This window comes from Clarias gariepinus, chromosome 22 (genome assembly GCF_024256425.1).
Source record: "Clarias gariepinus isolate MV-2021 ecotype Netherlands chromosome 22, CGAR_prim_01v2, whole genome shotgun sequence".
Lineage (NCBI taxonomy): Eukaryota > Metazoa > Chordata > Actinopteri > Siluriformes > Clariidae > Clarias > Clarias gariepinus.
In genome coordinates this window covers 16,790,402-16,817,890 of record NC_071121.1, presented here as the reverse complement: position 1 = coordinate 16,817,890, position 27,489 = coordinate 16,790,402, and the positions used below count along the sequence as shown (strand labels likewise).

The 27,489-nt window shown below is 37.8% G+C and overlaps 1 protein-coding gene across 1 annotated transcript in view; it reads right to left on the bottom strand.

Moving 5' to 3' along the window:
• Positions 1 to 26,928, bottom strand: part of plxnb1a (plexin b1a) — a 58,968-nt gene extending 32,040 nt beyond the window's left edge. Inside the window, exon 1 of the mRNA XM_053482680.1 lies at positions 26,745 to 26,928. The gene's annotated coding sequence lies outside the window, so the exon portion shown is untranslated. The remainder of the gene's footprint in view (positions 1 to 26,744) is intronic.
• Between the last annotated feature and the right edge of the window lie 561 nt (positions 26,929 to 27,489).

The window sequence follows — 27,489 nt, the reverse complement described above, 5'->3', positions numbered from 1 at the left end:
TCCCAATGGTGTTCAGTGGGGATCTGGTCACGACCTTGTATAATTTGGGGGAATTATAATGCTACAGCATACAAAAGCATCCTATAAAACCACAATGTACAGACGTGGCCAAAAGTTTTGAGAATGGCACAAATATTAGTTTTCACAAAGTTTGCTGCTAAACTGCTTTTAGGTCTTTGTTTCAGTTGTTTTGTACTGAAATATAATTACAAGCACTTCATACGTTTCAAAGGCTTTTATCGACAATTGCATGACATTTATGCAAAGAGTCAGTATTTGTAGTGTTGGTCCTTCTTTTTCAGGACCTCTGCAATTCGACTGGGCATGCTCTCAATCAACTTCTGGGACAAATCCTGACTGATAGCAACCCATTCTTCCATAATCACTTCTTGGAGTCAGAATTAGTGGGTTTTTGTTTGTCCACCCACCTCTTGAGGATTGACCACAAGTTCTCAATGGGATTAAGATCTGGGGAGTTTCCAGGCCATGGACCCAAAATTTCAACATTTTAGTCCCCGAGCCACTTAGTTATCACTTTTGCCTTATGGCACGGTGCTCCATCGTGCTGGAAAATGCGTTGTTCTTCACCAAACTGTTGTTGGATTGTTGGAAGAAGTTGCTGTTGGAGGGTGTTTTGGTAGCATTCTTTATTCATGGCAGTTTTTTTGTGCAAAATTATGAGTGAGCCCACTCCCTTGGATAACAAGCAACCCCACACATGAATGGTCTCAGGATGCTTTACTGTTGACAACAATCTGGATTATATGCAAATTGCTATTATAAAAACTTAAGCAGCAACTTTTCCAATTTCCAATATTTATGTAATTCTCCAAACTTTTTGGCCACGACTGTACTGTACAACTCTGGCAACGGAAAAACCGCATTTAGGTGTGGTGATAAGGTTCCCACAAACTAATACAATTTGGATATAAATTCTATTAGTATGTGTGTGAGTATACATTATAATGTATAAGTGAGCTTTGGGTGCCCATGGTCCTGTTAACAGTTTAACTGTGTATAATCGATAATTAGTGTTAATATGTTAATGCTCTGCAGTGTTATTTGTATGGCTGCTTGGTGTATAATATAATTGTTTCAGGTTTTCAAAACTGTATTGATCTATTTTTGTTAAATAACAAAACCAGCAATTACCAGCAATTTAATAAAACATTTGAGAAGTGTAGAAGAACAAAAGTTAATGATCAGTGACTGCTTAATATCTGTATGCGTTTAAAAACCTTCAGAGTAATGACAGCAATAACAGATACACAAATCAATTAGAGCTATTGAGAGTCTGGCACATCTAAATGGTATCAAGCTTGACTTGTCTCTAAGTTCTCAGGCTCTTCGAGGCATCTCAAACATCTACTCAAGTCCTCATATACAGCGTTCCCATGACAACTAGACCCTTAGCACTATAAACAGGGCCACCTCTGAACCCAAAGGTTAGGCACAGAATGGGAACATGCACCATAACACAGAGGGGTGTGTTTCTGTCAAAGGGCCCCCCTCTCTCTCCCTCTATGCCAGATGTTTTTGTTTTTGTGAAATTTAATAAAGTTACATGATATGTGCGTAAAATATTAAGATATATAAAATATACAAAGTGATACAAATGTTTGCTTCTGGTTTTTCAGAGAAGTTGTTTTTAGTAGAAGGACTTGTTAAATGTTAATAATTAACAGAAGTTAGAAAGTGCTCACCCCCTTAGCCACACTCACTTAGTGCCTGAACCACGGCAAATCATAGAATAAAAGGGCTGAAGCAGTTAACAAACAATTTCAGGAAAACTACACCTACAGGTGAAAACCTGATTCAGATCATTACACTATCTTGGTCAACAATTTTCTTTCTTTTTTTAATTTTTAAACCTTGTGGAGAAACTACAGTATTTTTTATATTTTGACTAGACCAGCAACTGGCAGCAAAGAATAAATGGGTATTATTATTATAATAATAATAATAATAATAATAATAATTATTATTATTAGTAGTAGTAGTATGATTAGTATTGCTGCACATATATATATATATATATATATATATATATATATATATATATATAAATCCAAATTTGGACTATATGGCAATTTATTACATTAATTCTTGTAGTTTTTCAGTTTGTCCATAATTAGAATATTCTTTTTTTTTATAATTTAGAAGTAATAAATAAATATTGACAGACATTCACTTAATAAGATAATATGTGCCACTATTTGCTGTTAGCCATGATAAATATATTTGAATGTAAAATTGTCAATTTATTAGTTATATATCCCAGTTTAAATTGCACTCACAATATAGTACGTGTCAAAATAATCATTATTCAAATTTCTTACATTTTTATTATTATTATTATTATTATTATTGTTGTTTTTGTTATTATTATTATTATTATTATTGTTGTTGTTGTGGTGTTGTTTTTGTTGTTGGTGACAGTGTTTATACCCTGGATGCAGTCAGCCTATAAATAGAATAGAATAAAATAAAATATAATAGATAATTTTTTAATGATTAAAAAACAAAAACAAAGATTTGTTTTTAGATCATTAGATCCTTTTCAACAAACCCAAGATAAAGCCCCTTGATGCATAATTGTGTACACCGCTTAACTCATACTTTGTTACCTTTTGGTTGTAACCACTCGGTCTTTTTGGGTAAGACTCTAACAACATAACATGTCTTGATTTCTTAATTTCACATCACTGTTCCTTATGAAAATGCAGATCCAGATTCCAGATCTGTGGAATTGTATTGGGATCATCTCTGCACAGCTGTTCTCAGGTCATTCCAAATATTTTGGATAGAATTTTAATCTGGGTTTTGACGTGGCCACTCTCTATTTCACTTGGATTTGTCCTTTGAATCTTTTTCATGCTGGAAGGTGACCTTTTTTTTTTGCTCCATAAGGAACCCCTACAGTAGCTAGTGCTGGGTTTAACCACCTTTAATTTTAGAGCTGCCTTAATTTATTGTGGCATAGATTCGAAAAAAATACAGTAGACCCTCAGCATATGAATTACAAATTTTGCACTTACTATATATGGTGAAGCAGGTTTCGCACATACTTCTGGTAGCCGATCAAAACTTGTTTGCATCAGTGTAAAGCCAAGCAAAGCTTATTTTACATTTTGTGCAAGGTTTAGTAAAGACATAGCACCTGGGTCCCAAGAATGGTTGTAATGCTTGTATTAATTACTCATCGTCCATATTCCTTATCCTGTATTCAGAGTCATGGGGGCCTGGAGCATATCCCAGGAAGCTTAGGGCACAAGGCGGGGTACACCCTGGACGGGGTGCCAATCCTTCACAGAGCACATACACTCACTGACAATCTCATTCACACAACATGGGCAATTTGGGAACGCCAATTAGCCTACTCTGCATGTCTTTGGAATGTGGGAGGAAACTGGAGTACCTGGAGGAAACCCACCAAGCACAGGGAGAACATGCAAACTCCATGCTCATAGAGATGGGAATCGAGCCTGGTCGTATTATTTAATTAACCAGACTTACAAAAACACAGGACTTTTATCACATATGCTGGCATTAACAAAACCCAAGAACATGAAGTCACTCAGTATACTAAACCAAAAAGTGCATTACACAAAACAGACCCTAAACTACACAAAATATCATGTAAATATGACTATTGACAACTATACACAAAATATTCTGCTGTGTATATGAATGGATGTAAAGTCCTGTATACTGTGAGTGTGTGCGTGTGGGGTTGTGGGAGTATTGTATCAGCCTTATACAGCATGATAATGAAAAAACACTCTCTTAACAAAAAACACTGAAAAAACACGAAATCAAAACAATTGATGAAGCAATACATTGTATGGAAACAGATTATAAAGTATACAACTCCAAATAAAAAATGCGGCAGATTTATGAAAACCCATTATGTGACTGTGCTACATGTTATACAAGAAGGCATCAAAAGGAAAACGGAGCCACTGTCTGGTGAATTTTTAAAGCAGCAAGTGCCAAGGTAATTTTTTTTTAATATCTCTTTGTTTTATTCTATTTTATTTTTCTAATGTAAATGTTTTTATTGTTTTTATATGCAAAAATATAATTATAGTGTTAGAAATTGGTAATATTTTTTGGGTTTTATTTTTTTTCCACCACATCCCAAAGACGCTCTACTTTTTTTTTTTTAACTTGTGATTTATATTCTTTATTCATATGCTTCTCATATGCTCTATGGGCTCAGTAGTAGTGGGTTCGATTCCCAGCCAGTGCCCAAACCCCAGCCACTGGATGCAGTGCCGGTCCCAAGCCCGGATAAAATGGGAGGGTTGCATCAGGAAGAGCATCCGAAGTAAAACCTGTGCCATGTTGTAGTGTGGACTTGGTATTCCGCTGTGGCGACCCCTTGCCGGGAGCAGCCGAAAGACCAACAACAAGCATATGCTTTTTATATACCTTGTAGATATGTCTATGTACTGGGTTGAGATCTGGTGACGGTGGAGACTATTTGAATACAGTGAACTCGTTGTCATGTTCAAGTACCCAATTTAAGATGATTTTTACTGTGATACATGGCACGTTATCCTGTTGTCATAAAGGGACGGACATGTTCAGCCGCATTATTTAAGCAAGCTGTGGCTATGGGTGTGTTTGGCCAAAAGTGTGCCAAGAAATATCCTCCACAACCTTATACCAAACCGACCAGCATGATCATTTCATATAAAGCAGGATGGATCCATGCTTTCATGTCCATTTATTAATTCATCCATTCATTCATAACGCTTATCCTGTGTCCAGGGTCACGGAGGGAGACTTGGAGTATAGCTTGGACTGGACATTGCATGGCACACACAGACACACAAAAACACATTTTGGGAAATTTGAAAATGCAAATCTGCATGTCGTGGACTGTGGGAGGAAATCGGGAGTATCTGGAGGAAACCCACCAAACATGGGGAGAACACACAAACTCCATCCCCAGACCGGAGGTGGAAATCAAACCCTCAACATTAAATGTGTGCAGCCGCAGTGCTAACCACTACGCCCCCAAGCCGCCTGTTTTTGTGTTGTTTTTATTAAATTCTGACTCTACTTTCCGGACTTCGGAGCAGAAAGTGAGTCTCATCAGACCAGGCCAAGGTTTTCAATATTCTGTTTTACAATTTTCTTGAGTCCATGCAAATTATAGCCTCAGTTTCTTGTTCCTAGCTCATAGGAGTGGTTAAGCTGAGAAGGTACCCAGTGTGGCCTTCTGCTGCTGTGGCCCATCTGCTTAAAGATACAATGTTTTGTACATTCAGGGATGCTTCTTGGCATCCCTCTGTTGTAATGTATCGTTATTTGTGTTACTGTTGTCTTTCTCTTACCTTTAATCTGTCTGGCCTTTTGCTCTGAAGTCTAGCACAACATTTTTTTTCAACATTTTTGCCCAGAGAACTGCCATAACTGGACATTTCTTTTCAGACTATTCTCTGCAAACTGTGGTGTGTAATAATGGCCTTGATAGTGTTCCATGGTACATCTAATGTTTAAGAAATTCTGCGCATATCTTCTCAGGAATGCCTTTCAAAAACAAGATCCCATACATGCTTTGTAAGCTTTTGGCCAACAGCAGCTTCAGTAGTCAGATGAATTCAGATTAAACCAACTAGATAAAATGTCAAGAAAATCTCACAGCTGCAAAGGTTTTTTCCCCCTGGCTTGCAGCAGATGCTTCGCTTAGTCTGAATGTTAATGAATATATATTTTTTTAAAACCAAGCAACTGATCATTGATGTGTTGAAGGTTTTTTTAAAAAAAAAGATGTTTATTTAACATTTATTTATTTAAGGTTTCGTGCTTTTAAGTATTTTAGTCGTGCTTACCTTTTACGTTTTTTTGGTGAAATGATGACCATCACACCCATATGTTGTTGTTCCCAAACCTTTTTTTATAAAGATGAAAGCACACAATTGTCTATAATGACTTTGGATGATATAGCATTACGATTTCCCGTCACTTGAATTAAGGGGCCCAAACATGTTCCGACGTGACAATGCCTCTGTACGCAAAACAAGTGCTTTGAAGACTGCTAAGGTTTGAGTCGAAGACCTCACCTTGTCTGTGTAGAGCCCAGACCTCATCATCCTTGGGATAAAATGGAACATTAACTGCACTGCAGGCCCCCTCACCCAACATTAGTGCCTGACCTCTCCGATGCCCTTGGGGATGAATGAGCAGAAAGCTGTTGGAAGCTGATAGGGCAGCACTAGGGGGAACAACTTTGGAATAGGGTGACATATGGACATGATCCTTAGGTGTCCACTGACTTTATGGCCATCCAGTGTATACTTGGTACTGTTCTGGCAGTATTAGATTTGTCCCTGAAATTATGACAGTGCCAGCGGGCTAGACCTGTGCACAGACCAACTGTAGATTGCAAATGTGGATGTCATTGATATACAGCACCTGACACAAATAATCATGTTTATTTATTGTAATTTTGAAGACATCCAAACTATTTTCAATCCACAGTTTTAAACACAGGATTTCCTTATGTAAAACCAAGAGGTGTGTTAAATATTTAGCTTTTTTCGTTGTTGCCTATATTTTTCAATAAAATTTTCTGCTTTCAAACTGGTCTAGGCTTTTTTTTTTTAAATTAATGCCAGCTGATGTGATAATCAGGCTGGGACTATCACTGAAGTATGAGAGCTATATCTAAATACATACATTATGTTAATATCTAACACATATTTAGTATCATCAATAGAAATACCCACATCATATTTTCCTTTCCTTGTGCATTTGCTAAACCCCATATCCATATATACATATACTGGACCAAAAGCTAAGCCCAGGTTAAGTCTAATCCCATGATAGCCTTAAAATCCTATTCTTGACTGTTAGGAGCGGAACCTGATGGAATTTTTATGTTGTTTTTGATGTGCTGTGTTCTAAAATGCTTTTCTGCTCTTATGCTCAAGTTAATGCTGAGCCGAACTAATAGTGATTCCAAGTCCTTAACCTAGGTCCTGTTTTGATGCCGAGTTTCAAGTTATGTGCCTATCCCAAAAACTTTTTTTGAAGGGTTATGTCCCTAGTGGTTAAGACTTTGCTAATGCTAATGGCAAATCCTTGCCCTGGTTACCGGCCTTTCTTTTGATTTAGTGCACTAACTAATATGCTTTAAAAAACCTCACCTGCTCTTGCATCCCACCTACCCTTATTTCCATCCCAGACATCTAATCTCTCTCATTAAGAAAGTGTTTCCAGGATAACTATATTTTATTTAATACATGACAATGAACCCAAGTAAAAGAGTGCTTTAACGCGAATGTAATGTCAATGTGGTTTTGATCTCTCATCACAAAAAGGAAAATCATGAAAAAAGTGTAGGAGGAATGAAAATGCTGCTAATTGCACCAAATATTTTCTCTTTTTTTTAAGAATAAAAAGGTTTGCAATTTGTAAGAATCTGTAAAAGAAAGGAAAAAAAAACCCAAAGCTTACAATCTATTACTGCTGCTTTCATGATATAGTTTAGTAGACTGAAGTCCAATGCTCCCTTAGAGGAACAAATATCGTCAAAAGAGAGCAGAATAACTAGACATGACATACAGAGGAGAGGCACACCTGCTTCTTAAGCAGAAAAGCTATTTTAGCCCTTCGCCACTGGCCCCACACTAACAGCTATAGAGCCAAAAAGTGGCCAGACATCCAGGGGAGTTTTGCCAAAGCAAAGTGGTCTCGGGGCTTTTCAATTATTCAGCATGGTCTCTTTCTATTGGACTCCAACCAGTCATTGTCCACTGTGTTCAGTCATGCTTCAACGGTCCCAGTTGTGAGTACAGGTTAATTAAACCGTCAGATGAATACTAGATTTTATTCCACGAATATAATAGGGTTGTTTTTTAAGCCAACAAATAAATTTTATTTAAGATGAGTTGATAATAAAATTAGAATTACTCAGCTTTATCTCAACCTTAGAAATTTAAATTTAAACTTCTTTGCTGCTGACATGAGCAAAACTACAGCTGGGTTTTTTATACTCGAATGGAGTTTTTCTATAGCTATAACGGAGTGTATACATGGAGTTAACTTCTGCCGATCAGAGCTCCCACGGTTGAGCTTCAAAACCGTTCTGTAGAAAACCTACGTATGGGTGGAGAATCTCGGGTTGGAGATTCCAGCACCAGAAAAGCACATTGATGAGGCTGACAGTTTGCCAGGATGACAAAACCTATTCAAAACATTTATTTGAGCTTGATACACACAGGATCCCACACTGAGCTTTTGTGGTTTTGCTTCTTTTTTTAAAAAATGTATTAGCAATCACTACGGTAGGATAAATAACAGAACTGCATGCATGAATGGTTACGCACTGTGTCTGTGCTGGTGACACAAAATCTTATTTTTATGCAATGGTTGAAGTCATATATATTTATACCAAGATAATTGAACAGTTTAAATTTTTTTGTATAAACCTCCCTATTCTTGCAGTTAGCAAGGTGACTAGACCATGAGTGGGATCTGCTGTGTAAAGACAGCTTAGCCTATAGGGTAAAGCGACTATGTAACTATGCAAGTATATTTGAATGCAGGTGAATTAAATGCGGATTACTTTTCCCAACCCTATAGAGAGAGAGAGCGATATCAGAAATTCATATTTTCAATAACGTTATCAGTACTGTTATTTAGAGTGATTTTCCAGGTTTAGTATGAAGCTGTTGAATTTGCAGTATTTTTGACTGCTATTCGTTATTGTCTGGGGAGAAGTGCAGCATGATGTGCTACAAAGCCTTATAATGACTTGGTTCCTGTGCAGACTTGTTATTAAAATCTGTCCCAGGTGTTCAAATCATGAATGGACAATTGAGAAGGATAGGATCGTCACACCTGCTCTAATGCCCTGCAGTCACACAACATGCCACTCGGTGTGTTTCATGACAAGGATGTCTCCAGACCCAACATAAATTTTGCAAGCTCCAGACAGTTTTACTTATATAATAAAATGGGGCTGATCATAAATAAACATCCTGATACAGAGAAAGACACATAAAGAAACATAAGCAATGTGAGCATGATTTAATAATATGCAGTGCCTCCGATGTCATTTCTTTCACAAGTCACTACGGCATGCTTTTGAAAGTGCTTTCCCGCAAAAAGAATTATAGACTATTCATGTCAATAAGTGTGTTCATAAATCTGACTCTTAAATGTCTCCTCAACTCATTTTCTTCTTGGCGTATCACAGATCTCTAGAAGATAAATATCTGCGAGCCTTAGAGGCAGTAAGTATGCTATGAGACAAAGATAAGCTCACATGCTTATTCATCTGTCCTGCAGATAAAAATGCATACATTAACACCCACCCAGAGCGCCACAACCCTGCACAAAAGCCCCTCTCTCTCGTGCCTGTGAAAGAGACTGAGAAGGCTCTTTGTGGCTTCTGGTTGTCTTGACGACATGCTCTGGTCCAGCAAGCAGAGGGACTCTATGGAGGCAGGCTCCATTTAGGAACGACTAGTTAGATCACTATGAAGGAACACTACCTCCTGCTCTACCGCCGCTAACACAGGCGCTCCTCCCTCTACTAAATAGCAACTTGAACTGTATGGCGGGAAACTTTGCCAAACAATATATTTATAGATAAATAATTTGACATGTGATGTCACAGTTCCTATAAAATATCAGGGTGGCAGCATGCATCATTTTTGCTACAATAGAGCACAAACTTGTGATTGTTGAAATAGAAAGCCAAAAGGAAAGTAAAATCCATTAGCAGCTCCAATTCGTAATTAGGATCCATTAACAACTCCAAAATTTGCAGCACATTTTTATTTGTGGTAACTCGATTTTTTTTTCAGAATCTACTGTACATCAGGCTTGATACTTACATAGCTTCAGGAAAAAGTGGAGAAATTACACATAAAAAACTTGAAAATGAAATTAAAGCCAGCTATGTCTCCGTCTTCAAAAAATTTAACAGTATTCAGTCAGTGTAATTTGCTCTCATAGTCCTATGGGGTGTATGATGTGGAGCAGCCACTCGGATATTTCCTCACTAGCTGATTGTACTGGCCTAACCTACTGACCCACTGATGGGGAGTGTAATAAAAACGTGCCAGACATTCCAATTCCCTCTGCGGCCGGGATGGCAGGACGCATTCTGCTGTTCAAAAAAACGTATCTGAATTTTAAAACATTGATTCCTGCTCGTCACAATTTTACAGCTGAAGTTCAAAAGGAATTCGGTTAAAACATTTTAATACTTCTAACATTTAACACAGCATAGTTTATTCCTTAAGCTTTGAAGCTTTATTTTACTTTTTTTTGGTATAATACCTTTGAGAACTGACCTCATTTTACATCACATCAAGACTGAAGTTGTAATAGATTTGACAGTTACAAAGGGTAAGGTAGGGGAAAAGCAATACACATTATTCAAATTCGATATAAGACAATACATTTGTGTCTCAGTTATAACATCCAAAATAAACCCTGCCTGAAAATTCCATTTCCAGCTTAAAAGGTACGATTTAGTAAGGACACATATGTCTTGTGTGATGCATTTAGACTCTAAACAACACATAATAAAACAAATGATGTGCAATATAATGCATAAAAAATTAATTTTATTAAACATAAGCTCTGAAATTTTGTTTCTTGAAAGCAAGTTGGACACCATGCTGGATTTAGTGTTTGGCACTGCGGCCTCGCACCTCCAGGATCTGGAGTTCGCATGTTCTCTCTGTGCTTGGTGGCTAATTGGCGTTTCCAAGTTGCCTGCAGTGTGTGAGTTTGTGTGCTTGTGAGCGCTCTGTGATGGATTGGCACCCTGTCCAGGGTGTACCCCGCCTTGTACCCCGAGGCAGCAGCAACCCTGTATAGTATAAGTGGTACAGTGAATGATTGAGAGTGAGAACGAGTAAAAACAAGTTTACTGGGGTGCATGAGCATGACTGTTTCATTGTTTAAGAATGATCCCAAATTTGCATTAAAACATCAACATTGCAACGAAAATGTGACTGAAGGGGGCGGGGTTACATATTACATGTTTCTTATAATATTTAATATTAGATACTTATAATTTATTTATCACATATTTTATATATACCATGCGATGGATTGGCACAGTCTAGGATGTACCCCGGCTCGTACCCTGGGTCTCCTGGGATAGGCTCCAGGCCCCCCGCGACACTGTACACAGGATAAAGCGGTATAGAAAATTAATGAACTAATGATTTAATGAACATTTCATATACAGAGTAAGTGGTATGTGTGTATGTGTGTGTGTGAGCGAGAGAGAGAGAGAGAGAGAGAGCGAGATTGGTATTAGCAGCAGCCATTACGTTAGCAGAACATTAGTATCTTTTTGTCCTGATTAGTGGTACAGGAAAGTCATTTTAAACAATTGTACAAAATGAGGGCTTGATTAGGTTGACATGACTATTACGTACACGTCATTAAATATAAGGGGTTTTTATATGGAATAGTAAGGGCGGGGGAAAACATAATTCAATATTTTGCGATACAAAAACCTCACAATATGGATCATTTGATCTCACGATACTTATTGAGTGGACTGCTTTACTTTTATCTTTAAAATTTAAGATAACAGGACAGAATATATGCATATTTGAATATATATACTGTATATGTATATGTATATATGCATATTTGGACAAAGTGGTTCTACAAGACTTCTGTCCTGTTATCTTAATTTTAAAGCTAAAAAAAAAAATATATATATATAAAACATAAATCTTCGTTTTATTAAGTTTAGTTTTTTGTTGCATGGCCAGGGTTTGCACACAAGCGGTCGTACACACAGGTGTGTGTACATTTCAGTCACTGAATCAACATAAGATCAAAAATCATGCTGGCGGGTACCAACACCGTGACTAATAAATCAATAGTATTCCATCCCAGAGACCTAATGTTACTGTACACAAATGGTAACAAAGCCATTAAATTCATAACAGGCAAGAGAGGGGAAAAATCATGCATTAGACATCTTCAAATAAAAAACACTGCCCTAAAGCTGTGAAAATTATCAACATACAGTTCATTCTGCGCTAACAGGTAAGATGCAAAAATGTACCATATCCAAAATCATATATCCAATATACATAGATATTTCTTGTGAGTGTTGGGGCTGTGCTATAGTTATCCAACATGTACAGTAGCTAAAGCACCCCCAGGCCTCTTCCTGGCACCGCCCATGTCTATTAACATAGCAGCCCAGATTGCTGCAGCACAGCGTGACACGTGTGACACACAACCAGCCAAATAGGGAGTGGAGATCATTCTAATTGGCAGTTTCAGATAATACATCATGCAGCCATGTTCTTTACAGAAACAACCACAAAAACACGCAATCTTATAAATCTGTGCTATTTTAAAGTCTTTTTTGTATAGTTGGTTAAAATTAAGTTTATCATATTGCCTAGATTGTGCTGAAAAAAAAAAGGAAATGTTATGATACACAGCACGGTGGCTCAGTGGCTAGCGCTGTTGGCTTACACCTTCAGGTCCTGGGTTTGATTCCCACGTTGGGTCTGTGTGCATGGAGTTTGCATGTTCTACTCCCGCAGGCCAAAGACATGCAGATTAGGCTAATTGGTGTTTCCAGATTGCCCGTAGTGTGTGAATGTGTGTGTGAATGTTGACCGGAGGTCCAACCTTACAAAATGGGGACAAATACAATGGTCACCATTGGCTTCCAGTTGGACTACAGAGGCTATAACGCCGTACAGTATATGTTTTTTGGGCTACCACTGCAAGAATCTTTAGACCTGTGGCAAACACTGATAATGAATAGGCGACTTTAATATTCAGTCAATTTTATTTGAATAACGCTTTTAACAATGGTCATCAAAGCAGAAATAAAAATGAAAAAAGTACAACTTATCAGTTTGTTTTGAAAAATGCTATATGATGGGTCATACTGCCACACTTAATAAAAAGGGGATTATCAAACGTTCTCCTTTAGCATGATGATGGAGAGCTGAGTTCCTTATCTTGAGTAATCTTGAGATCTTTGCGAGACAGAAGGGCATGATCAAAAACTTCAGTTAAATAACACTTTGGCTACATCAGCAAGTCTAATGAGCCTATGGAGACAAAAGACCTGTCTCTCTCTTATCTGTATTGTTTGATCCGTTGCCAATACTTGTTGAGAATTCATGCAGAAGTAATGGCTTCCAGTGGAGGAACACTCCAGGCCCTCTGATTTATTTACATCTTCTCCTTATGAACTGAATAAGAATTGAAAATAAGTGTCTGGTATTAGTCATAAGAAAAAGAACTCAAATTACTAAAACAAATGCTCCTCCAGGATTTGGCATCACGAAGTCCTCTGCTTTGTGTGCTTTCCTTGGCATGCCGCCAAAATGAACAGAACCAGAACAGAACATCTGCGTTTCGACCGGGGAAAAGGCCCATACATTTACTGTATGTCTGTTAAACTGCTTTATCTATAAAATATTCAGCTTTACACAGTTTTACTGATCATCTTGTTATCTTTTTTTCCCCCCAATAAGTTTAGGCTCCAAAATCCTCGTTAACCGTATAGGGTAATGAGTATGTAACAATCAACGTTCTTTGTCAATGACTGCAATCATCTGAACGTGGCTAAAGGGGTTTGTCACTCTCTCCATTGGGAAAATAGCTAGGAGGAAGGGTCACCAACCTTCTGTTCCACTTTTGGAGGATGGACAAGTTCATTTGAAAGATAATGGCCTACAAAAGAATATGCACATTGTCCTCTGTGCAAATGAGATGGACAAACATAAGTTTTGCGAATGAGAGGTCAGCAGTTGTCAAACGCTTTATAAACTACTGCTTTTTCAAAGATCCACCCATTCACATATAGCTCAAAGTATGCGCGCGCACACACACACACACACACACACACACACACACATACAAATGCACATACACATTACCATTTTCAAGTATTCTATCTTCACATCTACTGACAGGAAATCGTTGCAGATCAATAGCTGCCAAGTTGAAAAGCTCCAGTGTCACTGACAGTGGGCATAAACGTGGGTCTGGATGCAGGCTGCAGAAGGAACAGCGCTAATGAGTAGGTGGAGAGGTCTGCAGGTGGTCGAAAAGAAGACATCTGTCCGTTTGTTTCTCTCCCTGAGTGATGGCAGAGGAATAAAAGGATGTGGAAAGTGAAGAGGTGACAAGTTCCGCTTGGACGGAAAGACAGCGAGCTTGGAAATGGGAAGTGAAATGAAGGATGGGGGGTGGGGGTGGAGGTGTCTTTGAAAGACTGAGCAGATGCTGTCCATCATGCCACAGGATCTGGAATCGGCAGTAAAGACAAAGGGGCACGCCTGAGCATCTGCATCTGTCTGTCAAGCACACATGCCAGGTTCTCAAAAAAAAAAAAAAATCTAGTTCATTGTGATCTGAGTTTTTCTTTCTGTTGTGTCTGCCCTTCAAGGGTGTATAAATAAATAAAGAAAGGGGAAAAAAATCATTTCCTTTTTTATTTGTCTGAAGGAGCATGAATTCGACAACCAAAAAAAAAAAAAAAACCCATTTCATAATGGTGGCTAATGGCTTATGGAACCCTGCAGTTTGCTTAATTGAAGCAATCTTTCCAAATTCAGAGATTGAGAGATGTAGAGCCTTAACTCCTCAGCTGGCTGGCGTGGCCTCAGGAGATTACAGAAGAGAAGGAGAAAGGGATGGGGTGGGTGGTGTTGGGGGGGGGGGGTGGACTAAGGAAAAGCAACCAGGCTTACCCTTCAACATCAGTGCCAGCCAAATAACAGCTCTAACACCTGGGAACCACATTAATGATTAATATGAGTGGAGTCACGCTCTGGCCAAGTCCCAATGGGCCGTGGGCACAGAAACATACTGTTTAGTCCGTGAGCCTCCGGATTCCTTGCTCGCCAGACCACAAGATGAAGAATACATCACAGCTTAGACTCCACAGAGACTGAGCCAAATCATTTCTCGTATCACAAGAAGCTTTCATTAGGGATTATTTTTAATCCAGACATTCAAGCAAGATATTTGCACACACACACACACACACACACACACACACACACACGTTTGTATTAGGGCTGCACAATTCTTGCAAAAAAAACTTTTTTCTAACCAAAACATTTATTCCACAGAACTTTCAACTAATGTTAATAATAATAATAATAATAATAATAATAATAATAATAATCGACTAATATAATAAGTTATAACCTGATTTGCAAATGACTGTCTCTGTTCAGATAATAGTATATATTTTTGTTTTTAGTGTGTGTGTGTGTGTGTGTGTGTGTGTGTGTGTATTTGTGTGTATTTGTGTGAACACAGACTGGCACAGACTGGCACAGATGGACTCGCACATGTAAGTGCCTTTGCATGTGTAACATGTAGAAATTTCTTACAACTGGTAAAAATTATAATGATACAAACTAACACATGTGATGCAACATGCAACAAAAGAAAATGCAATGGTTTGACACAAGTGCATTATGGGTGACCGAGAGCAACAAAAGGAACCAATCAGAAACTGGTTATCATAATGTACCGCCTCCAGCTATAAGGAGTTTTATCGCTCAGGTTTTTGGCAATAAAATAATGGTAGGATACTGTATACTGCTCCAAGTCCACCAGGGAAACTGACTAGTCTGTTTAGGTCTGTCTCCTTGTTACACGACAGTGGAACGCCGTTAATGAGGAACAGACATGAGAGAAGCAGTTGAGTTTTATGACTGAACCATTTACTAATCTCTGTCCTGATTGGCGAATTAATAGGGTTTTATCTTACACTGGGTGACCAGTGACAGTGACTGATACAGCAATCTGGGATTGTCAACTACTAAATGAACATTTGAATGCATTGTGATCTAAATGAAGGGTATGCTGGGTAATGAATACTGTATGCTAGTAAATCATGTATGTATGAACCAAGATTTTTTTTTCAATTAATCGTCTATTTAAAGAATCTTTTATTTGATTATCTTTTATCTTTTTTAATGTTTTTTTCCCCTGCTACTTGACCACGCCCCTTCACCCTTTACCACAACTTCCATAATTAGGTTTAGATTTAGTTTAAACAGGTAAGTCCATAAAATACATAGTTTGTAATGATTTTATTTATCTTAATTCTTTTGCTTGTTAGTTACCGCATGCATCAAACAACCTCAAGCTGCATTTAAAATCTGATACTAAAATGAAAGCTATTAAGTAATTGTGCTATTTGTAAACCGATCAATCAATTAATTGGCTCAGTAATCGATAGATTTATCGATTATCAAACTAGTTACTAATTGCAGCTCTACTGTATTAATTATATTCCAGTAAACTTGTGACAATATCATGGGCAGGCAAGGCTCACCAATAATTATAAATAATAAAAAAAAGATAAAGATTAAAAATAAAAATCTAAGTTCAACCATGTTCTATACTTTTGCAGTATAACCAATTAAAAATAACACTTCTTACCCAGGGACAATAAAAAAGTCATGTAGTATTTACGGTTTGTTCAGATGTCATCATTACAGTAGGTGTCATGCATTTACCAAACTCTACATCAATAAAATATTAAGAGATTAATGAAGAAAACCCTTTTGTTAACATATTTTTTGGCCAGTTTAAAAGAAATAGGATTTTGGAGTAGGCTCCTCCATGCTCTAAATAACAGCTCTTGTCACTAAAGACTGGCACAGATGGAAGTCTTTAAAGGCACAACAGCTCGACTTTCCACCATTAACCTAACTGCCACTATCTGTGAAAGAGTGATCTCTCAGAGCTCCCAGCTGGTACTGTAGCAGGGGATATATTAGTGCTAATTACTATTAATACAACTCTGAATCTTGTTCCACATTTGTGCAGGATTTCATCTACACTGGTCCCTGCAGCAGCAGTTTCAAACGAGGTTTCAGGTTTTATGTCAGGTGCACAAAATGTTCACCTTCACAGCTGTGCAGTACAAAATGTATACAAGAAAATAAGGGAAAGGAGAAAAGTAAAAAATCTATATAGAATATGCAGAGGATATTAGGCAGATTGTTACATATGCAGTTCCATAAAGTAATATGTACTGTAGTGATTATATATCTTTAGGTCAAGAATGGTCAGCTTTCTTCCATTCATTTGTCTATGGATCCCCAAATGGCCTATAAATTTGTTTTGCCTCATTTAGCTTTTTTTGTGCTTTTTCTGTCTTCCCATCTAATATCTTAGATGCTTTGGAAACAGCATTATGTACATCATTGTAGTAACACTTGATGAACTCGAGTGGTATTAATATGTAGAGACATATAGGCCAAATATTACTCAAGTAAAAGTAGAAGTCCTCCATGTACAGGTCAACTAGAGTAAAAGAACTCAAATTAAAATATACTTATTTTAAGTATCAAAAATAATGAGCCTGTATGAGCCTTTTTCTTAGCAAAAAAATCTCTCTCTCTCTCTCTCTCTGTGTCTCTCTTTGTCTCTCTCTCTCTGTCTCTCTCTATGTCTTTCTCTCTCTCTCTCTCTCTCTCTCTCTCTGTCTCTCTCTCTCTCTGTCTCTCTCTATGTCTCTCTCTCTCTCTCTCTGATTCCCTGGTACCTGCTGTTGCCGTTACTGTCTGCAATCAGCTCCACTTCTGATTTCGAACACCTGTAATGTTATTAAACGTGTCACAAAGAAAACATAATTGTCAGCAGGTGGCAAAATGGCTGCTTCAAATACTATGCCAAAAACGATGCCATGCAGTACATATTAAGTACAGTACAAATATTCTTTGTAGGATGTAGTGGAGTAAAAAAAAAATTAATATATAATAAAACTAATTAGAGGGCAAATTTGTAAAATTTTCACTTAAGTACAACACCAAAGTAAATTTACTTCGTTACCTTGGAGAACACTGTGTACATGTGGAAAGTTTCACTTTTCAAAATCAAAGGTTTTTTTCTGACCTAATTCTTTCGGTTTTGCTGATTAAGCCCTATCTTTTCAGGATTTAATTATTGCACTATAGAGGTTTTACTTTTCTTGATGCAGGCCAATAATGTGACTCTTCTGAAACACAGTAACATATTTTCCACGACTGTGGTTGTTTAATGAGATATTCACTAAAGCAGTTACGGTTACAAGAATGAACCAGCTGAACCATATTAATATCTGCAGCAATTATACAATGGAAAAACAGTATTTGCTTACAATATTTGCTTATTATTGTGACATTTTTGGGTGGACAATGTACTTCCAGTGAACATAAAATTATCAGCTAGGCTGCATTCACAAGGTCTACTTGGTGATTGTACAAGTTCAGACCCCAGTTTTTCATCAGAAAAGATGACAAACAGTAGAGGTTCAGTGCCACAAATATGTAACTAATGCCAAGTAATCCTACGGCATAATAGACACAAAGATATTTACAGATTTACAGATAACTCACTCACTCCTTGTCTATACCACTTTATCCTGTATTCAGGGTCACAGGGGGCCTGGAGCCTATCACAGGAGACTTAGGGTATAAGGTGGGGTACACCCAGGACAGGGTGCCAATCCATCGCAGAGCACATGCAAACTCACACACTCATTCACACACTACACCAATTTGGAAACGCCAATTAGTCTAATCTGCATTTCTTTGAACTGTGGGAGGAAACCGCAGTATCCGGAGGAAACCCACCTGGCATGGGGTGAACGTGCAAACTCCATGCATAAAACACAGAGACGGGAATCGAACTTGGCCAGGGATTGGACCTGGACCCAAGTTGCTGTAGTTTCTATAGGTCTGTTGTGTGTACTGTATAACCCATATCTCTGTTTTGTAACATTCTTTATATGTAAAAGTGATAGGAATACACAAATTGCCACATATTCCATGACTCACTTCATAGGAAATATTAGTAGTAAATCAGGCAGTTAGTAACATGTCTGCATTAAACTCTCAATAACTTTTAGTTTTCTCATCTGTAGTCTGACAGTTCATGGAAGTCATGGTTGTGATGTCTGCCAGATTTCCCACTAGTTGTTTGGTTTCATAGCATCTGCTGAATGTGTTCTATCTGTTTGAATCTCCTCTTTATCAGCAAGAATAATAATTAAAAAAATACTTAAATCTCACTTTTTAAGTCTGTCTGTGAAACTTGTTTCCTTTAATTGCACCCCTGCTGCTTGATGCAATGTGCACGACTCAACCAAGCGAATCAAATTAGCATGAAATACTTGATTATCATAAAGCCAAAATATAAAGGAAGTACAGAACCAAAACTATCAAATGTTAAAGAATCAAATAATTAGCTATTTTGTAAATAGTAGATTTCTAGGTATATTGTGTGTAAGTCTAATTTCCTCAATTCGAAAAATTTACTGTATGAAATACGGTGGCCTGAATGACCAGAAAGATATCTCATCTCATGCTAGTTGGTCATAAGGAAGAACTGTGTTCTCTCTTGGTTTTTACCATATCTACAAAATCAGTCTTCTCTGGTGATAATTAAGTTCACTCACAATTGAATAACCCTGAAATGACATATTGGCCCACTTTTCCTCCGCATTAAAAAAACAAACAAAACAAAACTGTATTTTGTAATTATATCACATATCCTACCTACCATGCGGAAGGCCCGGGTTCGATTCCCAGCCAGTGGCCAAAACCCCCAGCCATTGGATGCAGTGCCGGTCCCAAGCCCGGATAAAATGGGAGGGTTGCGTCAGAAAGGGCATCCGGCGTGAAACCTGTGCCAAGTTGTTGTGCGGACTGGGTATTCCGCTGTGGCGACCCCTTGCTGGGAGCAGCCGAAAGACCAACAACATCCTTCCTATGCCACTGCCCAGGGTTTTCCTTAGACTTCTGGCCCATGCCACGCACTGCTACCTACAGTGTTGGATATTTTTTCTGCATCTGAACCTAGGAGCTCGAACACCCTCTGTCAAAGACGAGTATTTGGGAGCCTAGTGTTCAGAAGTTTGGAGTTCCTCACATGGTCTTGTTTTCCTGTTTTCAGTAATTACTCACATGCCATTAGACTTAGCCCATGTGTTTCTCCTTTTCAATGGAATTAAATATTTTTCCCTAAGGTCGAGTCGAAGATAGGGGCTAACTAGATGTGTACCTTGTTGATGGCCAAAAATGTCCACCATCTCACATCGAATTCCTCAAACAGATGAAAGAACTGGTATGGAATAAAAAGCTCAAATGCATATGGAGTTGTCTAGTTGCATCTCATTATAAATAAATAATATCTTTTTTATTTTAGTCAGCTTGATCATTTGAACATTTCAATGTTTAAATATCAAACTTTTCCTGCTAGCACTAAACTAAGTGTATTGTGTCCAGTGATGAAAGTGTATTTATAATATAGTAATATAGTGTCAGAGGTCAGACCCCCTCTAGTGGCATGTGACATGCTGGTTAATGGGTTAAAGCTGAGAACAGATGCAGCTGTCAAGAGTCAGAGTCAGACTGTGGCCCTGTTGCACTTCTGTTACTCATCATACATGAGGATCCATATTTCAAATAGCTGGCATACCCCTGTTAGGCCAAGAGTATATTGGTGCAAAGTGTTAAACCGCCCCTCACCCATTACACATATTCTTGAACAGGCAGGCACAAAATAATTTATTTTCCCGGACAGCGATACATAAATTTGGAATTTAATCTGATTCGTATGTGTGGTTTAGATAATAATTAATTCTTCTCGCTGCCTCTAACAGAACAGGAAATTAACTTGAGTACAAATCAGTGCACTTGATTATTTTTAGCACTGCATTTCCCACTTGGTGTGGCATAACACAGCGGGTGTCTGTGTGTGAATGCATGTCTTTCAACATGGAACACACATTAGTTTGCAGTAGTACATCTGTTCACGTGAGCAACATGTAACAAAGAATGAGCAACAAATAAGACCATTCTAATAAATCTTCATCTGGCCATTTTGAGTGGTACAGGGTGATGCTGAAATGTTCTGTAACAGCAGCTGACATTTCTACGTCCTGTCTGCCTTATGTCCAACTTCACAGACCAATAAGACATGCCTTTCTAGCAAATTAAACACTTCAGCTCACTCAGTTCTAAGAAAATAGTTATTTACAGAGAGTGCCAGGAGACAAGCATTAGTATACTGGACAAATGAGGCATAGCCAGAGTAGTCATAAACAAGGAATCAAATTATTTATATAAACTGGTGAAAATCTATCTATTAAGATTATATACAGGATACTGAAGGTAGGCATTACTTTGAGCAATGCCACCATAATGAAAAGAAAGGCTTGGGTCAAGGACTAACAAAATAGCACACATAAATCCTACACAACACCATTAGGGTTCTGGCAAGAGTAATTTAAACAAAGGCTTAGGGATGAGTGATGTTATGTTAATGTTACAATAACTTAAACTCATGATAAACTTCTCTGAATATCCTATCAGAGGTGGATAATATCGCAAATCAAATCAATTCAGATTTATTTCTACAGCGCTTTTACCAATGGTCATTGTTGCAAAGGAACTTTACAGAACCATTTTATCAATCTAAATAACTAACTAACTATATATATATATAAAATCATAATTATTACATAATTATTGCATTGTCCCTGATGAGCAAGATGAGTGGCAAGGAAAAACTCCCTGAGATGACAAGATGACCTTGAGAGGAACCGGACTCAACAGGGACTCAACAGAACCCATCCTTATCTGGGTGGTATCGAATAGCAGAGATTGATCTGCAGTCATACAATGCCATGAAAAGTACTGTATTTGCCCCCTTCCTGTTTTTTTTTTCCATATCACCAACCAAATTTTAATATTACACAAAGCTGACTAAAGAAACACAAAATAAGGTTCTTAAATGATGATTTCATTTATTGAGGAAAAAAGCTATTCAACCCTACCAGGCCTTATGTGTAAAAAGTAAATCCTGAATGAAGTGTTGTGGTAACACTGTTGCCTTGCACTGACTAGGTTTAATTCCTTCCTGTGTGCATGGGGTTTGCATGTTCTCCCTGTGCTTATGGGGCTTCCTCCAGCTACTCAGGTTAACTTACAGATTATTCCATCTGACATTCCCAAATTTTCTGTAGTGTGTGAATGAATGTGTGAGCATGTGTACAATATGTGTGTACCCGGCGATGGACTGGCACCACATCCAGGTGTACCCCACCTACAGTAGTGCCCTAAGTTTCCTGGGATAGAATCCAGGTCCCCCACCACCATGTATACAGAATAAAGTGGTATAGATAATGAATGATGATGATAAGATGAATGAACTGTAGTTTTTGGAAAGATGAGTTGAATTCATTCCCACACCAAGGCCTAATTTACTGCAGGACCTGCTGAATCAAGAAATCACTTTAAAGAATCTGTCTGACAATGTAAAGCACGCTAAAAGATCTAGAACAAATAAGAAACAATGTGATTGATATGTGTCAGTCTGGAAAGGGATGCAATGCCATTTTAAGCTTTGGGACTCGAGTGAACCACAATGAGAGCCAATATCCACAAATATAGAAAACTTGGAACAGTGGTGAACCCTCTCTAGCAAATTTACTCCAAGATCACAATGGCGGCTCATCCAGAAACTTTATAAAAGAACTCAAAAACAACATCTTTAAAACTGCAATCCTCACTTGTCTCAGTTATGATCAATGTTCATAATTTAACAATAAAAAAGAGTGCAAAATTAGGATGCATGATAGAGTTCCAAGGTGAAAGCCACAGCTGACCCAAAACAACAAAAAACTCACATTTGCCAAAAAATATCTTCATTATCCCAGGACTTTTTGACCACTGGAAGGACAAATGTTGAACTTCTTGAAAGGTCTGCATGCATTTCATCTTGTGTAGAACTAACACAGCGTTTCATAAAAACAAATGCTGACTCATTTAAGTGTGACAAATATGTGAAAAAAAACAGGAATAGAGCAAAAACTTTCACCTGCAGAACTACTAACCTCAGGATGTTTTTTTTTTAACTTTGCACCACTCTGCATAAAAACTAAAGACTGCTGTGCGAAAATCATCTTAGCCCCTGACACAGACAAAATCGCTGAGATTCATTAAACCCCACATGCATCATCCTGATGTGTGATGTGAAAATGAACTAAAGTGCTTGACCTGTATCTGCATAACTTATCGCATTGTCCTAAAAATTGGATAATTGAATTAATAATTGAATGAGCAGGTGATATGAATGAGCTCATTGATAATTGAATGAGCAGGCGTTGAGGAGTTGGTAATAAAGTGGCCCTTGAGTGTTACTATTTACTTTGTTTCAGGTGGCTAATTTATTTTCTGCCACTGTACTGCTTGACGCTGTAAATTATGAAGGATATTTGCTCCTGATTTATACTGCCTTAATGCGGCTTTGTAAGAAATGAAATCATAATAAGCCATAGAGCTACACAAATGTTTCTTTTTCCTTTGATTGGAATCCTGCCGAATTATCTGTAGACAAATGCTTCATGCCTGGGTAATGTTCTAGTCTGTATTGTTTATCACATTTTCGCCTGGTTAATTCAATTTCTGAGCATAAGGCTATTCAGTTAGATTGGTGCTGTCACTTGACTGGCGGGCTAACTTGTAAATGCATCATTTGTTAATGCCTGCATCTGTATCATAGGGTGCCTGTTGGTGTTATCTCCGTTAAATCCTGTAATATTAACACATAAAGACATTAAGGAGCAGCTGCTTAACTGCATTTCTGCCTTCTAGCTCCTAGCTAGGGTGGTACCCTTTGATGGACCAATGAATTTCCACCTAATGCCTGGTTTTGCCACCACTGGCTTCACATCCATCACAACCCTGACCAGGATAAAATGGTTACTGATGAAGAAATAAATGAATGAATGAAAGAATGAATTGATTTATTCATCATTGACTAACCTAGATTTAGGGCTACATGTACAGCATGTGTAAGTGTATTTAATGCTTTGGAATACTGTTTTATCAAGAAGAACAAAACTATGACTATAGATTAAAGCACACATCCTCACACACTTATTTGGATAATCAAATGCTCTTTTGAAATCTTTCATCTGATTGCCAAACATTTAAGCTTCACTGTTTGGGAAGCTTGTTTGCCATGCAAAACCTCACAAGCCTTTGGGACATTGTGTTTCTCTGAACAGCAAAAGCCTGATAAGCCTGAAGAGTTATTTTCGACGGCTCATTAATATCCAGACCAACTAAATGGGAAATTGCTAATGTCCAATTTGACAACATCAACCACAAATCATTGCCTTTATATTACAGCAAAAAACAATTCAATAAATCAAAACGCAGACCTGTGTTTATTCATTTGCTAAAGTGGCGTCTTTTTTTTTTTTTCACCTTGATAGAGATTTTTACGTTCATAGAGAGCAGAAACAACTACTGGTTCCCACACAGATTCTCTAACTAAAACCTCACCCTAATCTCTCATCATCATCATCACTCCCACAGCATAGTGATTTTTTATCAGCATTCAACATCAAAACCAACGCCTTGCTGGAGTACCATTGGATTACTTTGCTATTGTTTAAACCACCTTGTATATCGTCACCTCAGCTACAAAAAACCTGCAGTGCATAGTACCTACTTTCTTCTCAAAATGAAAACAGTATTAAGAGCTATATTCACATTACCAGCCTAAAGTAAGTCAAGACTGATTTTTTTAAGCCTAATGTAACACAGATACGATTATTAAGGCTGTCTGAAAGCACAAATCTGATGTTTTTTAGATTTGAGCAGCTTGTCAGCGGTGCTGTGGCTTAGTTGGTTAAAATGCCAGCCTAGTAAACAGGAAAAGCCTGGATTCGAATCCCAGCAGTGCCTTTTGGACCACTGGTGGCTCAAACGGTTAGGGTGCTAAGTTACTAATTCAAAGGTCGGCGGCTCAAGCTCCAGCACTGCCAAGATGGCACTGTTGGGGCCTTGAACAAAGACCATAACCTTGTCTGCTCCAGGGGCGTTGCATGCTGGCAGACCCCGCGCTCTGACCCCAACATCTTAACTGCGATGTACGAAAAATAGGTACATGTAACAAATATTTACATTTTAGTATTGTTATTAGATCTAAGTCACAGAGACATACTGTGCAGTATCCGATATGCAATTATGCAACATAAATGAGAATGGGCAGATGAACTCATGCAACTTTTACACGAAGAGGGCTGCTGATGTTAGTCAGAACCAGCAGCACTTAACAAAGTAGACTTAACAAAATATATCAATAAGTGAGAGGACCAGCAGCTAGGCTGGTTTCTGATCACAACTGCTAAAGGATAAGCACAGTGTTTCCCTGGATAAAGTGGTTAGAGTTAAGGCTAAAAAATAAAACAAATAATAAATTGAATCCATGGTGTGTCCGCCATGCTCCGATACACTTGCCAGTCAGCTCTGACATGCTTGCAGATGATGTGTTGAATGATCTCTGTCTTAGGCTGTTTCCTGAGTGAATACAAAGTACGTACATGTCATGTCCATCTGTTATTACATCAAAAGAGAATGAGCCGGGGAAAACAATGAAAGGGAAGTTTTTACAGACAACCGGCACTGAGCCATAGGAAGTGTTGCCATATAAGGAATGAAGAGGAAAAGGGGGAAGCCTTTGAATCAAAGACAGACAGACAGACAGAGAGAGAGAGAGAGATAGCAGTGTTCGAGACTTAACACATTCATATAATTTTTTTAATTTAAATTTACTGAAGACGAACAAAGAATGAATGAATTAATCAATCAATCAATGAATGGTTTGACATAATACCAGTTGTGAGCATGGTACCTATAATACAAGCTAAATATTTTTTTTGCCAACTTTTGTATTAATGAAAAATACTTTTATATAATTTTTTGTCAAACATGCTTAATTATATCTAATATTCTCCAGTGACATCCATGTATTTATAACACAGAACATAAAAAAAAAATCTAATTTTATTCGTCACATACACAACCATACACAATATGATATGCACCTATAAGCATTTAATTTCATTTTTTGTTTTTTATATTAAAAAGACTCCGTTCCGGGGGCAAATGACAAAAAACGACTCATGTTAAATGTGTGCATCTAATTCATCTGTAAGTGAGGGGAACAAATGGCACACACACACACACACACACACACACACACACACACACACACACACACACACAGTGCAGCTGAACATTCATATCCATTACACATTAAAGTGATGGGTGTGAACACACATGATCAGATTTCACTAAGTGACAGCAGGAGGAATGAAGTTTAAGTAATAAATTGTGTATTTGTGCCATTTTAGCTTTAATAATGTCTCGAATGTCAAAATTCACTTCATGCCACCCAGAAGTGGCACTTTCTCTGAAACTCAATTTTTAATAATCAGCTATCAATCGGAGCAAGGTTACATGTGCTGAGGATGACACAGTGCACCTTAAACCTTTGTAGTAACCTCTAAAAAGCAAAGTTGCAACATTAACTGTAAATATTCTAGAATGAGTGTTTGATGTCCTTAAGCTCCTCCCTGAGGATTAATTCAGAGAGTCAGTTAGACAAGCCTAATTAAATTCAATAGCGAGTTAATGCACTTGTTTGGGATAATAATAATAACAACAACAAAAAAGCAAACACCTGAATCTAAATATAAATCCGTGCCTTGTGTGCTCTAGAAAGTCTGTTTTTATTGTGAGGTTTCAAAGTATAAAGTCAAAGCATCGTATATTTAACCTACAACTAAAACCCGGGGCGTCAGGAACAATGTGTCCGCTCCGGATGTCAGGAGTTTTAAAAACGTTAAGAGAGAGAGAGAGAGAGAGAAAACCATATAAAGTATTCTTAGAGAAATAACTTACCGTTAAACAGGATTCTGTCCGGAGTTGCTCTCAGTTAATCCCAGCTAATCCTGACAGCCGAGCGGGGAATGGATCAGAAACACAGATCTGAAAGCAATTACTTTGTTACTTTTTCCAAACTACAAACCTGCAACAAAAGCCAATCTCCACTGTTCAGAAACGCGGATAATACGAGGAGAGCAGTGTGCATGGACTCCTCCTGCTCAATGGAATGATGTGAATAACGGCAGGCAAGCGCTCATCATCATCATCATCACTCTCATCATTGTCACACCGCCGTTACTTGTCCGCTACTGCCCCCCTGCGGTCAGCAAGGGAAAATTACGGGCTGCAGGACTACTGTATACTGACGCCCTTTTGTTTGTTTTTTTTCTTTCCTCAGTAGTCTTTATTCTTAAACGTTCTAACAACGCTTATCTCTATACACTTATTGTCCATTTAATTAAAAACACGTTTAAAATCTTAAATAAATAAATATAAATAAGTATAAATGAATAAATAAATATGTAAATACGTAGGGAAAATTCAGCAGGAATAAATAAAAGGTCCACTTTGAGTCTGTGCTTATGATAGGCTCATATACCTTTTCTTGGCTGGCAAGAATGAAACCTATTGTTGTCCTCTGCTGTTGACCTCTGTTTTAGTGGTGAAAAGTGATTATATTTGTTACTATACACTATATGGACAAAAGAATTTGGGCAAACCTGTTAATTATTAAATTCATGTGTCTCCGTCAGGCGCCTTA